Source organism: Zonotrichia albicollis, chromosome 4, assembly GCF_047830755.1.
Source record: "Zonotrichia albicollis isolate bZonAlb1 chromosome 4, bZonAlb1.hap1, whole genome shotgun sequence".
NCBI lineage: Eukaryota > Metazoa > Chordata > Aves > Passeriformes > Passerellidae > Zonotrichia > Zonotrichia albicollis.
The window spans coordinates 22,930,892-22,945,156 of NC_133822.1; the positions used below are offsets into that span (position 1 = coordinate 22,930,892).

Sequence of the window (14,265 nt, forward strand, 5' to 3'; positions counted from 1 at the left end):
GCAGTTTGTTCTGTTTTCTGTTGTTGTGTGAGACTAAGTCATTAAGTTTGAATGAATGACATGGAAAATCCCTAACCAGAGAACCTGTGAACCAGAGAGGGCAGAAAACAATGGAAATAGGACTTACAGAAAGCAACAAATTGTAGGTGACTGAAGACCTGATTTTCCCACAGGTGCTCACACCCGAACTCTTTTTGGCTACAGTTATGGTTGTGGGTGTTCAGAGCTTCTGAAATCCATCCTCCCAAACTCACAGGCTGGGGATTGCAGTGCTAGCTCAGCTCAGAATAACTCTCAGGAGGTCTGACTCATGGTCTCTTGCTCTAATTGCCAGACATTGCAGAGTTTGCAGGGAAATGACTATTGTTATTCAGGAAGGGTGTATTTAACTGTATATATAGATCCATATGCTTGACTGGTGTAAATTGCAGTAATTCCATTGACTTCCAACAGCTGAGAATCTTATCTTAACATTTTAGTAACAATAAAATTCTGACTATTTGAAACAAGCTAGGCTTGCTGGCTATTGGTTTATGATTCCCTGTCTCATCATTGCAAACTGTCCAGTCCCAGCAAGTATGTATAAATAGACTTACCATCATGCTTTCTAATTAATACCTGCCTTTTGAAATTAATTCACAGCTATGATCACAATCCTTTCTTGATGCTACAGCCGGTAATTACCACTGGGAAGTAATGAGTGCATGAGCAAGGGTGAACAGAAAGGGTATGTAATTTCTTGTTCTTTTTTTATGCTTTGTATGCAGAATCACTGTTTAAAATACGAAGAGGAACCTCCAGTGAGGAGAGTATTCAGGCTTATTATGAGCACACACATGTTCCTAGCAGTGAATAGTTCTTTAATCATGTGAATAGCTGCTTTCTGTAAATCTGTCTCAGTTACAGATGTAAAGACTGATGCACTGAGAGGCATTCTGTAGGTGTACAAATCATAACTCCTTGTTTGTATTTCCCATTGCACTAAAAGAATACATACAGCTATTAATTGCTTATACTAAAATATGGTGACCTCCTTTTTCTTGGATGCCTTTTGGTGTGGTTCCTATTTCAAAGTAATATCCAATTGCATACTTTCTTCTGAGAGAAAAAAATGGTTATTTTGTGCAACATGAAAGCCAATGCTTGCTAATGACATAGTGCAGTTCACTGGTGCATGCAGTCCTTGGTGTTTGTTCAAGTTAGTCCTGGAAACTTGGAGTAAAAGAAAATATTTTAACAGCTCTCTGTAGCAAATGCAGGCATAAGAAACTGCTCTGCAAGCAAATTCTGATTAACAAATTGCTGCCACTTCTTCCCTCTTCCTCACATGGGCATCTTCAGCACAGATTGAGTGGAGGGCAGATAAAGCAGCTGCAGAAGAAAAAAAATCCTACTCATTCCAAAGAGGCCAAATGTTGAAGTGAGGCCACTTTCATCCTAAGTGAAAATATGGCTCAACTAGAAAAGAACCAGCATTTTTTCCACAGGGTATGGTTTTATTACTGTTGACTTTCCCTTTTTCATGTCAACTTCAGTGTACAAGTATATCCACCCTTTTTTTTTTTTTTAATCCTCCTCTATTATACAACAAAAGGCAAGATATACTTTGTACTGACAGTTGCTCTGAGAACTGCTCTTACAGATTGTTGTAGTTACAGCAAATTCAAAGCTTGAGTGCAATGTCTGCTTCTTTATTACAGATGGAAGGACTGGCCTGGAAAAAAAGTAGAGGACAGGATGACTTCTATGTCATAACAAACCAAACCTGAATCTGATTTTGATGACAGATAAAATACATGAGGTTTGAATCTTGTTAAAACTCACCAAAAATAAAGTCCTCGCAATTAATTTTTATTAACATAAAACATTCGTGTGTGTCTGTGTTAAGACAAATTCTTCTTTGAACTTTTGTTCCTGGTTGTTTTTCCTCATGTTAGTGATGCCTGATGAAGGAATGCAAGGACTTTTAAATCCCTCTGGAAAGACAATAAATCAAAAAGACAGTTTAAGAAAAATTTCATAACCATCTTGTATTTTGCAAACCTTTTACCAAGTTTTGCTTATTCACAAGGTTTGGGCAAGCAGCCTCATGTGTTCCAGCACTAATCAGAGCAATTCAGGCTATAACCACTTCTGAAGCAGAGAAGGGGATCTCAGGGTCCGAGTAGGATCTCTGGGCTCTAGAAAGTAAGTCTCATACAGGTTTTGGCAGTCTGTGACCCATGTGGATGTGTCTCCAACAGCATGCCATGTCCAAGGTGGCATGAGAGACCTGTGTCTGGCCACCAGAATAGTTCACAAGATGTCTAGGCAGGAACTGTCACTAAAATCCCCTCCAGGGAAGGGGTTGGCATGTTTCATTTTTTCCTCCCCACCATGCTTGATCAATAGATTCTGATGCTTTTATGATATCTGGCCTTGAACTACAGAATTTTCACATCATTCCTGATCTCAAGGAGTTTTCTGTGAAAGGTCTCTCTGGATTTATTTTTTGGCATGTACAAGCCTTTGCCAATTACTTCTACATCTTGATCCTGCAAGATAAAACTCTGCTTCCAGGTGTAGTTAGTATTTGCTTTGATTAGTTTGGGATATATATTAGGAAAAAAAACCAATCAAAATTTAGAGTTCAATCCTTCAACACTGGGCTGAATGCCCAAGCTCAGTAAACTTGTTCTTCTCTCTTTGCTCATTATACAGTCTGTATTCAGCCTAGCACCACCTAACAAGCATTCTTTAATCCCTCACATAACTCCTGAAAACTCTCACTTTAATCAAAGCATTGAGAAAGCTGTGGTCTGAGAGCAGAACAATATCTGGGCTTTCCTAAATTTCTCCCACTGGTGACATTGACTCTCTCTGTGACCTTGGAGAAGTCATTTTCATCTAAGTGCCCTCAGATTCAAAAGCATTTAGGTCATAAGAAACAAGGCTGATGGCCCACATGTCTGTCAGGAGTGAGTGGTGAGGAGAAAATGAGCCATAACTTAATATGACAAGGTACAGGGTTTTGTTTAAAGGAGCAGGAAGAGTTACCTTTCAGTCAGGCAGGGATTTCAGGCAGAGTGCAGGCAAGCTTGAAAGTTCATGTGGAACTGTACTTGCAGAGCAATTACCAAGTAAGTGTCTGCAGAAATCTCTCTTGAACTTGACACTTATCCCTGTCTTTCTTCACATGCAGAGTGATGGCATAGAGTGTGTGAATTGGAGGAGGACAACAAATTAGGGAGACCTGTGAGCACAGAGGGGAAAAATACAGTGTGTTTTTGCCTAATTGGAGAAAAATTGTGATTCATGGGAGACAAATACAACCACCTGCACTTAGGAGTAATTGTCTGCCAAAACACAGAGTGGGGAATGAGTGATTGGAAAATGATGTTTAATTAACCTGGGGTATGGAGAACTCAACCTTAATGCCAGTTAACAGTGTTGCAAAAAGGGCAAGTACTGAAAGAAAACATGTAAAAAATAATAGACATTACAAGCCACCTGAGATATTCCTTCTTTGGGCGCTTGTAAGGCACCAGTTGATTCACTGTATTCATTTTCATGTACAGAACATGGAAAAATAAGTGTGGGAATGCTCAGAGTCTGAATAGCATTGCTATTCTAATTGATTGAAGTGACAAAGTGTAATGGATAAAATCTTAAAGAATTTCAGTTTCATCTCCTGGTAGCTAACTTGGATTCTTTCTACAATTACCAGGTCTTGGAAGGAGGACTGAGAATACTCTGAATTTGCCTGCTCGGCATAATACCCTGCTTGGGCTTTTCCAAAAAATATAATCTATAAAGTTGGGGAAAAGGGAAAATTCCACTTAAGGAGCATTCATTGTCTTGTTTCAGCAGAGGCTCAATTGCTCTTCAAGAGGAAAAAGGGGAGTAATTTAACTTTTCATCATTTTCTTTTGATATGTATATTATTTTTCATATCTATAATTAATTGGTTTAAATGTGGTTCTGGTCTCTGGCACCACAGGAGCTCTGGGTTTATTGTCGTTCTTTGGTTCCAAAAGTAAGTTTGAAAGGGAATGAACAAATAAAGACAAATAAATAAATCTACCTGTCAGTCACACAAATTCATCTTTAGTCAAGATTGGCTCTTTTATTTCTTTTTGACATTGCTGTTATCACTACAACTGTCATTCTTCATCGTGCTTCTTATTTTACTTCTTAATTGCCCTCAAAGGTACTGAGTGTTTTTCAAGAAATCCTTTACTTTAACCATCTTATCTTGTATACCTATCTTGACCTCTGGGTGATGCATGGCAAATAAAATTAGAATGTAACCTCAGGAAAACATTATCATAAAGTTATAAGAGCCATGCAGTACCAGAAGACATCTAGCAGAAATGGAAGAGACACCTTCTCTGACAAAAAAAAAAAAAAAAAAAGAGCAAGATGGTTTTAGGAAGAAAGTGAAGAGAAACCTATAAGAAGGGGTAATATCAGCAGTTATTTTACCTCTGCTGTTAGCATAAAGTTTATACTTTCATTGATGAGCAAACCCCCTAATCCTTACAGAGTCCTTGTGTGACTTTGGTGTACAAAACCCAGCTTGAATGAGGCAGAGAAACAGTGGCCACTGATAAGACCCCTTATGTGAAGCAATAGAAAAATGCTGGTAAATCTGGGTCTTGCCAAGTGCTAGAGACTCTGTGTGTCAGCAGCCAACTCTGTTTGGTGAGGTTGCAGACCTAACAACAGGGCAAAAGGACAGAAATTTTTGCAGCAATATATGAGTAAAAAGTTAAGGATATTTAGATGTTTAATTACTTTCAGAGAAATTGCTGCAAATCCCTTTTGTGCTGCTTCTGGGACAAAGCTCTGGAAACAGAAACTTTGCAAATTCTCACAGATCCCCTGAACTGTGTATTTCAGAAGCTTCCTCTAGACCTTGTTCAAAGTGGAATGTGGCGCAATATCTTGATTCTCTGAGAGAGTATGCAGGGATACAGTAAAAATGCATTTTCAGCTCTTCTGGTCAAATCAGAACCCCTTCCTTTCCCATTAATGGGATTTTAAATTTTAAGCTGCAAATTGGAATATAACTGCATACCTATTATCAAAAGTATTAGTAGGGCTATGATAAAGCTGATACTGGATTTTCTAGATGCAAGATGAATCAGTAAGTTGTGTTGAATTTTGAGGAAGAACTTAAGACAATTAGCTCCCAAACAGTGAAGCTCTTCTGAGCTGTCACTACCAACAATTTGAGAACAAAAGGTTTTAATCTACAATTCTTTTTGAACTGAAAATTTACAAAGAGCAAGTACTGCTGTTGGTGCTAATGGAGATGAAACCAGAATAGCACTAGGTCAGTACACTGTGTGATTTGTGGTGCTCCCACTTTTGCTCTTGGCTGAAACCATCCCAGATGAGATGAAAGGTCCTGTGCCTGGTGCTGACAGTGCAGTGCAGTGCTGGGGGTGGTAGGGGTAGCTGCTGCACTGCCAGATGGCAAGTTGTACAGTGGACATATTAAAGTAAGGATCTGTTTGGTTTCCTACAAACAGATTCCATTAACTACATGGAAATTAAAGATTCCAAGACAAGTTTTTTAAAGAGTGGAAGATAAACCAAACAATGATTTGCCTTCAGAGCCTATTCAAGCATCGAACTCATTACTTTACAAAGCTTGTGGGAATACTGGCACAGTGCATGAAGTGCACTAATCCATCTTTTTTTTTTTTCCTTTTTTTATTACCTGAAACCATGTAGGTTACATGGTCTCTCAACTCCATTACAATACTTAGCTTAATTCTGAGCAGACTGAAACCCTACTCAAAACCAAATCAAATATCCCTGCAGCAAATTAAAATGTCTCAGAGGAGTTTTGAGGCAGAACCAAGAGTTTTGCAGACATGCTGATATCATTTGTCCTTCTGTGTTTGTGATTTGAGAGTAGTGATGTCCTCCACAGTCACAGCTGCACTCTCCAGCCTGTCCTGTCCCCACAGCCCCTCACAGCTGAAGTGGTGGCAGGTAAGTGAGAGCCACTTACAACATGTTTCATCTCCAGGTGCTGAGTACCAGCCAGGTGGCTTCATTTTCTATTGATTTTATTTCAGGGCACAGGTCCAAAAGATGTTAAAATCTCAAAACTGAAATGAGATGATCTTGACCCTCCTTTATGAGAACATAAGTTGTTGATTTCAGTGTTTGTGACAGCACACTTGCATTCTGTGCTCCAGGCATCAAGGCATAAAGGCAGGAGGGTGTTATCTCAGGGCTCACTTCAAAACATAGGCTTGTTTGTGAAAGCAAATGGCAAAGGAGATTGTGAAGGATCCTGAACTCTGATCCTCCTAAAATTCATTGGTTTTATGGGTCACTTTTAAGTAAGAATCTACTGCATATTTGGTTTTATTGTCTATCTTCTAAATAATGGAGATTAGCTTTTGAACAGCTTTGAGACAATTTTTAATTTTACCATGTACTCCTTGAATTTTGACCTGCTGAGCAATATGTAACCATTCTAAATTAGAGAACATTACAGCACTTGGTACTTTTCATAATACAAAAAGCATAGAAGTTGAAAGAAAATATCCATAAAAGTTAATTAAATCAAGAAAGTTATTAATATGAGAATACTTAATGAATAAAGTCATCAGTATCAGGGAAGCAGGATACTCACTATGTGGAAATAAAACTCTTTAGAAGACATAAAATACATGAGGTATGAGAAGAGTTCTCTTCTTACATTGGAGAGATAACCACTGTACTCTGCTGTAGGTCAGATCTTTTGGAACATAAATCACAAAAACTTCTTTGGCTGTAACTGAACTATAATTATTTACTGCAACTGACAACCTGTTCCTAACACTTTTTTTCAGTGAGCTAAGTATAGCCTATGAAACAGAATAAAATTGTAGGTTGCATCCAGGTATAGTTTTATGAGTTTGAAAGTTTCTTGTCTGAAAGATGCAGCCAAAGTATCCCTAGAAATAACAGTTTCTCCTCAGGATGGTCTAAATTGTTCCCATTGCATAAGAAATGTCATGGAACTGTTTAAAACATTGGACTGGCACAGAAAGAAAAAAATGGCTTAGTAGTAATCCAAACCACAGACTTCATTAGAATTAGATTGGATTTACCTGCTGGATGGGAAACTAGAGTTACTGGCAGCATTCAAGGAAATAAAGAGCACAAGAAAGCAATGCATTTTAGCCAAACCCCAAAGTGTGTGGCAGAGATACAAAAGCATACCCAAATCCCAATATGTGTGGCAGAGATACAAAGGCATTGTCAATACTGTAGCTCCATGTATGTCCTTACTGGAGTGCATGAAAGGTGTGGCAGAAGTGACCTCTAGATTTGTAAGCTAACAAGAGAAATTTCAGGGGTGTATCTGCTTCAAATATCTTCTGGGCCCAAAGAAGTTTGACAAAGCCAGGGTCCCACTGCACTGTGAGTGAGAGCACCTGCAGAGTAACTGCAGGGAGGCAGTTGCTGTTGTACTCATTAGAATTGCTCACGTTGAAGCACACTCATAGAAATAATAAGATTTCTTGATGTGTGTTTATTTCCCACTGGTACACTGTGTTGCATTATGATAGCTTTGCAGTCACAGTGTGCTTGTTCTGGTTGAGGAAGCACATTCATTACAAGCTCTTCTTTTCAGATGCTTATAAATTTCTGGAAAAGACTAATTCTTTGGCCTGACATTTCCTTTGTTACTGTCAAACAAAAGGTGCTGATTGTTTCCACTCTTTCTCTTCCTGTATTTATTTAAACATATTTGTTGCTTTGGGATTAACAAGCAAATAAAACACATCCAGCTGGCTATCACATATTCAAATAGCATTTTTATCCATAGATAAACTATACTGAATTTTAACATATTCTGTCTTAAGTGGACATAATCAGGATAAACTGTCTTGTGGAAATCTGAAGAAAATTGAAACAAAGCTTGTAGGGATCAGAAAATTCTCATGCTAAACATTGTGTAAACTTGATACAGGATTCAGCCAGTTTCAGTCTTTCTTTCAAGTCATAAGCGTGACATTTCCCTTTATACAGAGAACAAATTTTGTTGACTTAAATGAATTGAGCTTTTATCTTTTAATCCCTACTAGATGGCTTTCCTGAAAACCAAAGCAGGTTTTTGAGGCTGAGTATGGCTTTCAAAGTCTGGCTCTGTTGGCTATTCATCTGTCTTCCCTTGCTACAGCTCTGAAATCCTGCTTTCCAAAATGTGCTCTGCGTGTCACCGCTGACATGTCTGCAGCATCACTCTCTGAAGCACAACAGCAGCTGTTTAAGAGAGGTGTCATTTAGCCTGTCCTAATATTAACCACTCTTGACCTCCTGCACACAGCCCTCCTTTTCCTCTGCAGGCCTGCCAGGGCATTTAGATGAAAGCGTGATTATCGGAGCTTTCGCTCCAACAAACCTTTTCATGCTTCACAGCCCTGCCTGGTGCAGCACACCACAGGCTGCTCTGTCTGTGTGTGCCTGCCTCAGCCTGAGCTGGGCATGCTAAAGGGAAGAAGAAAAAAGCCTGGCTGATTTATTTTGGTTTACAGTATCAATTCAAGGCTAATCTGCCAATTTCTCCATGCTGCTGCTATGAACTGAGCAATGCTTATTGAACAAAACAGATTGAACAAAACCTGCACCCAATTTTAAAAGTTTCTGTGTATTCATCCCAGAAAAGCCAGGATGTGTACAGTTCAGGTTACCCCCTCCATGAAATATTAAACAGCAAATTTAAATGCCTTGTACATTGTATTTGCTCATGAAATCCTAGGGGGAAGATTTATATTCAAATATATACAGTCATGCCTTTTTAAATACATTAGACATTTCTCTTTTAACGTGGGTTTCTGAATTGCTCTTCTATATAAATGTGCTAACTCTCTTGTTTCATTAAATGTGTTGAAGTATGAGTATTAAATTTTCTTCATGAATTTAGGGATACTCCTGGAGCTGGTATGAATTGTCATAGCTTTTCTGAAGTGAAAGAGACTATGATAATTTACAGCTGCTATTCCATAAATGTGAGTAGTACCTTTCAAGACTATGCTCCCTGGCCCAGATTTACAGTCACCTTGGGAGCAATTACTCTATATTGTATATTTAGATTCTCATTGTCACATCTTTTCTGTCACTGACTCTCAGCAGTCACTCCCACTGTAAAATCCCCAGCATGTTACATGGTGGCAGGCATGGTCCCACAGCACAGGAACAAAATAAAGGGAAATTATGCAATCATTTAGAAAAGGCACTGAGGTTCTAGTGTATAGGGAGAGAATCTGCACAATTACAATAAGCAGATGTTCTACTGTTGTCTTTAGTGGAATATACTCCTTGTTGTGGAACATCTGAGGGCTTAATGATGTGATCAATATAAAGTACAAAAGGAGGCAAAGACAAGTCAGAATAAAAAGAGAGACCGATGTGCTGTAGGAAAATATCATGGATGTAATAAACTCTCAAGGAAGGGCTAAAGGGATGCTACCTCTTATTCCTTTGTGCTTTCTGAAAGGAGAGCTCAGATCCACAAATGTGATCTGGCCACAGAAATTATAGAGACTGAATATTTATTTCAAAGAGTAACTTTGAGAAAGCTTCCCCCACTTGTGCAGTCCAGGAATCTGATTAAAGGTGTATGAATCTATGCGATGTACGTGGACATTCACCCATGGGATTTTGTTTGACACAGGGAGAGACTGGATACACAGAAAACATGCAATCAATATATGGCAATCTTCTGGTGTAGATAAATAACAAAATACCACTGCCCCCGGGTGTGTGAATGGGAGGTATGACTTTTGAGTGTACTCTGCCCTTCAGTTGTCTAAACTTCTCTTTGTAGAATACAGCCCCGTGACAGCATTCTGAATTACACTGCCTGACATCTATTCTATGTCACAAAGTTCCATCATGAGATAGAAATGTATTAAGTAGTTGGGAGTTACTGGTCTTGAATCTCCTGGAATTAAAATATTCCCACAGAGATGGACCAATATTTACTGAATGGAGCTTTGTTTTTTCGGGATGGCACCTCCATCCTCTTGGTCCTTTTTGAGTTAAACAGATTAAGGACACCTCAAGCGTCCCAAATATACTTCAGATATATTTCATTATTCCACTACAGAAAGAACCTAAGGCCTCAAAGAAAGAAATCACTTTGCCACAGGTATAAAAAGTTTTTAAAATGTTTAATTGTTAGAAATCAGTTGCACCATTACCCAGAAAGGCAGGGGACAAATAAAGTGAAGGTGGCATAATCAAATCTTCTCCTACAAATCAGTCTTATGTACCCCCAGGGTATAATCTATGAGTTCCATAGAGGGTTTTTTCCCCCTAGTACTATTGAATTTAAGTAGTTAATTTTTCATTTCTATTAAATATATTGAAGTAGCTTCACTTCTTTGATCAAATCATGCTTGGAGTACAAGTATCCAACAATCAAAGTTAGCTTGATGAAAGAGTCTTCTAGAAATAGGAAGATCTGTTTGAAACATGAGTTTTGAGGTTTTCTATCCCTGTTTTGAATGCAGTGGAAATTAGAGGTAACTGACCTATCAGTAGCTTGATGCAGTTTTAGGTGGCATATCATGTCTCTGATCCTTGTCTCAGTTTTAGCACAGATTTCCAGAGGAGATCTGGATATTCTCACTAAACTCACAGCATCAGAGTTTCTTGTAGGTAGTGCAGAAGTGATGGCAGTTCATTGCCAACTTCTGATTAGGGTGAGTTATGTTTGTAAAGTTCTTTATAGATCAAATGAGCTTCACAAGGGCTAAGGTAATGTTCCTTGACTGTGGATCCCCTCAGGAACTAGAGTATAATAAAAGTCTTTCCTATTGCCACAACAGTAACTTTTGGTGCTGAAGCAGACAAGAAATGGACTTTCTCCTCTTTCCAGATCCCATTTGACCCTAGAGCTCTTGGATTAAAAATCCAGCCTAAAATTGGAAAAAATAATGGCTGGTAGACTCTGTAAATCTGGTTTTGGTAGATCATTGTCAAACAGTGCTCAGCCCTTCTTTCCCCTAAAGACAGTGCCACATATGTGTCTGTGCTTGAAAGGAAAATGATGTGGGTTTCACTATTAAGGCAAACAACCCATAACTTTTCCAACTACCCTATTTTTGAAGTGCTACTGAATAGATCATCCACATCTGTGATGATCATGGCAAGTGAGGGAGGGACTGGCAGCACCAGGCAGTGATTTTCTGTAATGGAGGAAAGTTGGATGCTTACAGTTCCAAAATGATTATACTATACATCCTTTCTACAGAAACCCCATTTACATAACTGAATCATGAAGCATCTTTGTGCTAAAGAAAGCTAATGTAAAAGACCACCAGAGCTTAGTTTCTGCCTAGCTAGCTTGCATTTTCTTTCTCTCTCTGCTTTGAACATCTGGAATTGGCTGTGGACAAGAGTGACATTTCCTAAAGTGCTCTTCAGAGGAGCAGTACTGGGAATGCCACTCCTTGTTCCCTTACTTTCCCTTTTTTGCCTGTCAGTGATTTTTTCCTCACCATAAGCTCCTTTTCCACCCTTGCTTTCTCAAAACACCCTTTGAACAAAAAAAGCCTTCCTATTCTTCCCCTTGCTACACAAGCAGATATCTTGCTTGGTTAATCATTTATCTACAGACTTCCTGTCACAACACCTTTTTGGTTATTTATCCCCTCATTGCACTTTTATGAGATTTTATGTATCTTTCCAAGCATGAAATAAGTACATGCATTTCCAGGAAATATATTTAACAGACCAGTGGGATAGATATTCTCACTGGGGTTAACAGCTCTATCCCATATTTGACTCACTCTTTGAATGGTACAGGAGGCAGCTGGTTTTGCTTGCAACATTTGGTTCTTCTTTTCTGGCTGTTACATTTTAATAACAGTAATACATGAATTTTTATATTTATTGTAAATATTCTGATAATAACAATTTTTACTTAAAATCCTAATCCCCTCGAATATATGATTCCACACTTTTGTGTTAATAGAAAAGTACTTGAAGTTAGTGAGAATAAGCACTTTTTAAAAGTGTTTTTCTGGTAAATGTGTCAAATACTCTCCTCTTTACCATGTAAGAAGATACATTTGGGAATTTTCCTTCAAAATGCATTCAAAACTTGTAAAAATGCTTTTAAATATACTCATGTTAGGATTTTTCAAATAAGTTGCTTGAAAAGCCAAACAAATTTAAAAAACCAAATATGACAGAATGCATCATCGATGTCTCCTCCAGTACAAGAAAAGCAATGACAGAGCTTTCAAATTAATATACTAATCTGAATTTTGTCTGCTGCAAATTTTAAATTATCTTTCTGGAAAACAGGTATCTATTCTTCAAACAGCAAAACCACCAGGAAAAAGGTTTTCCATCCGAGAAATATTTGAAACTTAGTCTGGGACAAATTATTACCTCTCACAAAGAGATGTATACTTATGCTGTGGATGCCAAAAGAAATTACTAAGTCACTGAAGAATAACTGTCTTGATGCATCCATATTTAGTGCATGTACTCAGTCCTAAGGGTAATCTGTGTTAGTTTAACCTAATTGCTTGTAACTTGCAAGACAGTGACAGTCAAATGCTGTTGGAAAACGTAGTAATTTGTGTCCCCCAGAAGTAGAAAGCTGCGGTTTTACAAATTATTTTTTTCCCTTGGAAGAGAGGGATTCAACTCACTACCTGCTTGAATTCTGGTGTTCTGCTGTGGGCAGTTAAATTAACATGGCATAAACAGATGAATGTAAGACTTTGCTATCAAGAAAGCTGTTGTCCTTATGTTAGGCTGTTACGTTACTTAAACAAATATCCACTCAATCATCAAAGTCCATAATCCTGGAATGCATCTTTCTTTCAAGATTTAAGCACCTCTTTTTTTCAGCATTTTTAAACATAGACTTATTTTTCTGCACTAACTTAAGCCCTAATGCTTTCAATAGGACAAGAGTATGTCACCAGATGCTTTCCTGAATTAGGGTTTTTCTTGGGTTTCTGTGGCTGAGATGACCCCTGAGGTATTAGAAAGTCTTTTTTTTCCCAGCCTTGTGACCAAAAATGTCGAGATTTGTCAGTTTTGCCTTTCAAGGTTGCTTATCTTTTCTTATCTATTACATTCTTTCTCTGACCTGCTGAGATCTGTCCAGCAGGTTGGGTTGTGGCACAGCACCTGCCCTTGTGGTGGTGTTAAATTTTTATACTAAGAACTATATGTACTTTATTTACAATAATTTCCCTATACCTATCACCTATGTTAGATAGTCTGTCTCTACCCTAAACCAATCCAAAAGTGCCACCATCCCAGAAGAAGATGAAGGACAAGAAGAAGGAGAAGAGGGACAGGACACACGCAGATTCCTCCATATTGCTTCTTGAATGACCATTCTAAAACCCCAAAATTCTACTTTTTCACGCTGTGATAAACTCACTATCATTCTACTCAAACTCTTGTGGCTTGTAAATCTTCTCACAAAGTTGGTAATTTTGTGACTAAAATTGAGGGCACAGATGTTTTTGACTCTGTGCCAAGGTCTCTGAGCTCCCTGCCAGGGTCTTGAGTCATTCAGAGCAGGCAGAGGAATGTCCTGGGTCACAACAGGTTTTATTTCAGCTAGCTTTGTCATCATAAATGTTTTTTCTAACATAGGAAAAAAATCGCGTTTTGGAGGTTTTCTTGGCCCTTACTTGTCCTGTTTCTTGTTATTTGAAGGAAGAGATCGACTCCCACCTCATTAAACCCTCCTCTTAGGTGGTTGTAGAGAGTGATATGGTGTCCCCTAAGTGTCCTTTTCTCAAGGTTAAACAACTTCAGATCCCTCAACCACTCCTCACAGGCTGTTTGTTCCCCAGGCCCTTCACCATCTCCGTTGCCATTCTCCAGACATGCTCCAGCACCTCAAGCTCTTTCTTGCACTTAGGGCCCCAAAATTTAACGCAGGGGTGTGGCCTCAGCATTGCCAAGAACAGAGGAATTACCACTTCCCTATTCCTGCTGGGAACCTGGGAATTTATCCCACCCAAGACTCAGTTAATGTTTTTTTGGCTTTCAATGAGCCTTAGTGATGCTCAGCACACCATTAAATCATGTAGCCAGAAACCCACAGAGCTTTGCCATTTCAAACCTCTTGGTTATCCAGGTCATGGCAGCAATGTGACTTTGAAAATGCATGGATTTAAGTCCACAGCTTCTTTATTTTCTTATTCACAAGTCTTTCTTTGGCCTCTGCCAGGCACTTGGGTGGGACTTCTATGTTTCTGCATTGGCACACCAACTTTGCTTGGGACA

At 38.7% G+C, this 14,265-nt stretch overlaps 1 long non-coding RNA gene across 1 annotated transcript in view; it reads left to right on the top strand.

The window, feature by feature from the left end:
• Positions 1-648: 648 nt before the first annotated feature.
• LOC113458703 (uncharacterized) overlaps positions 649-14,265 on the top strand; it is an 89,444-nt gene continuing 75,827 nt past the window's right edge. Inside the window, exon 1 of the long non-coding RNA XR_003379210.2 lies at positions 649-727. This is a non-coding gene — a long non-coding RNA (uncharacterized LOC113458703). The remainder of the gene's footprint in view (positions 728-14,265) is intronic.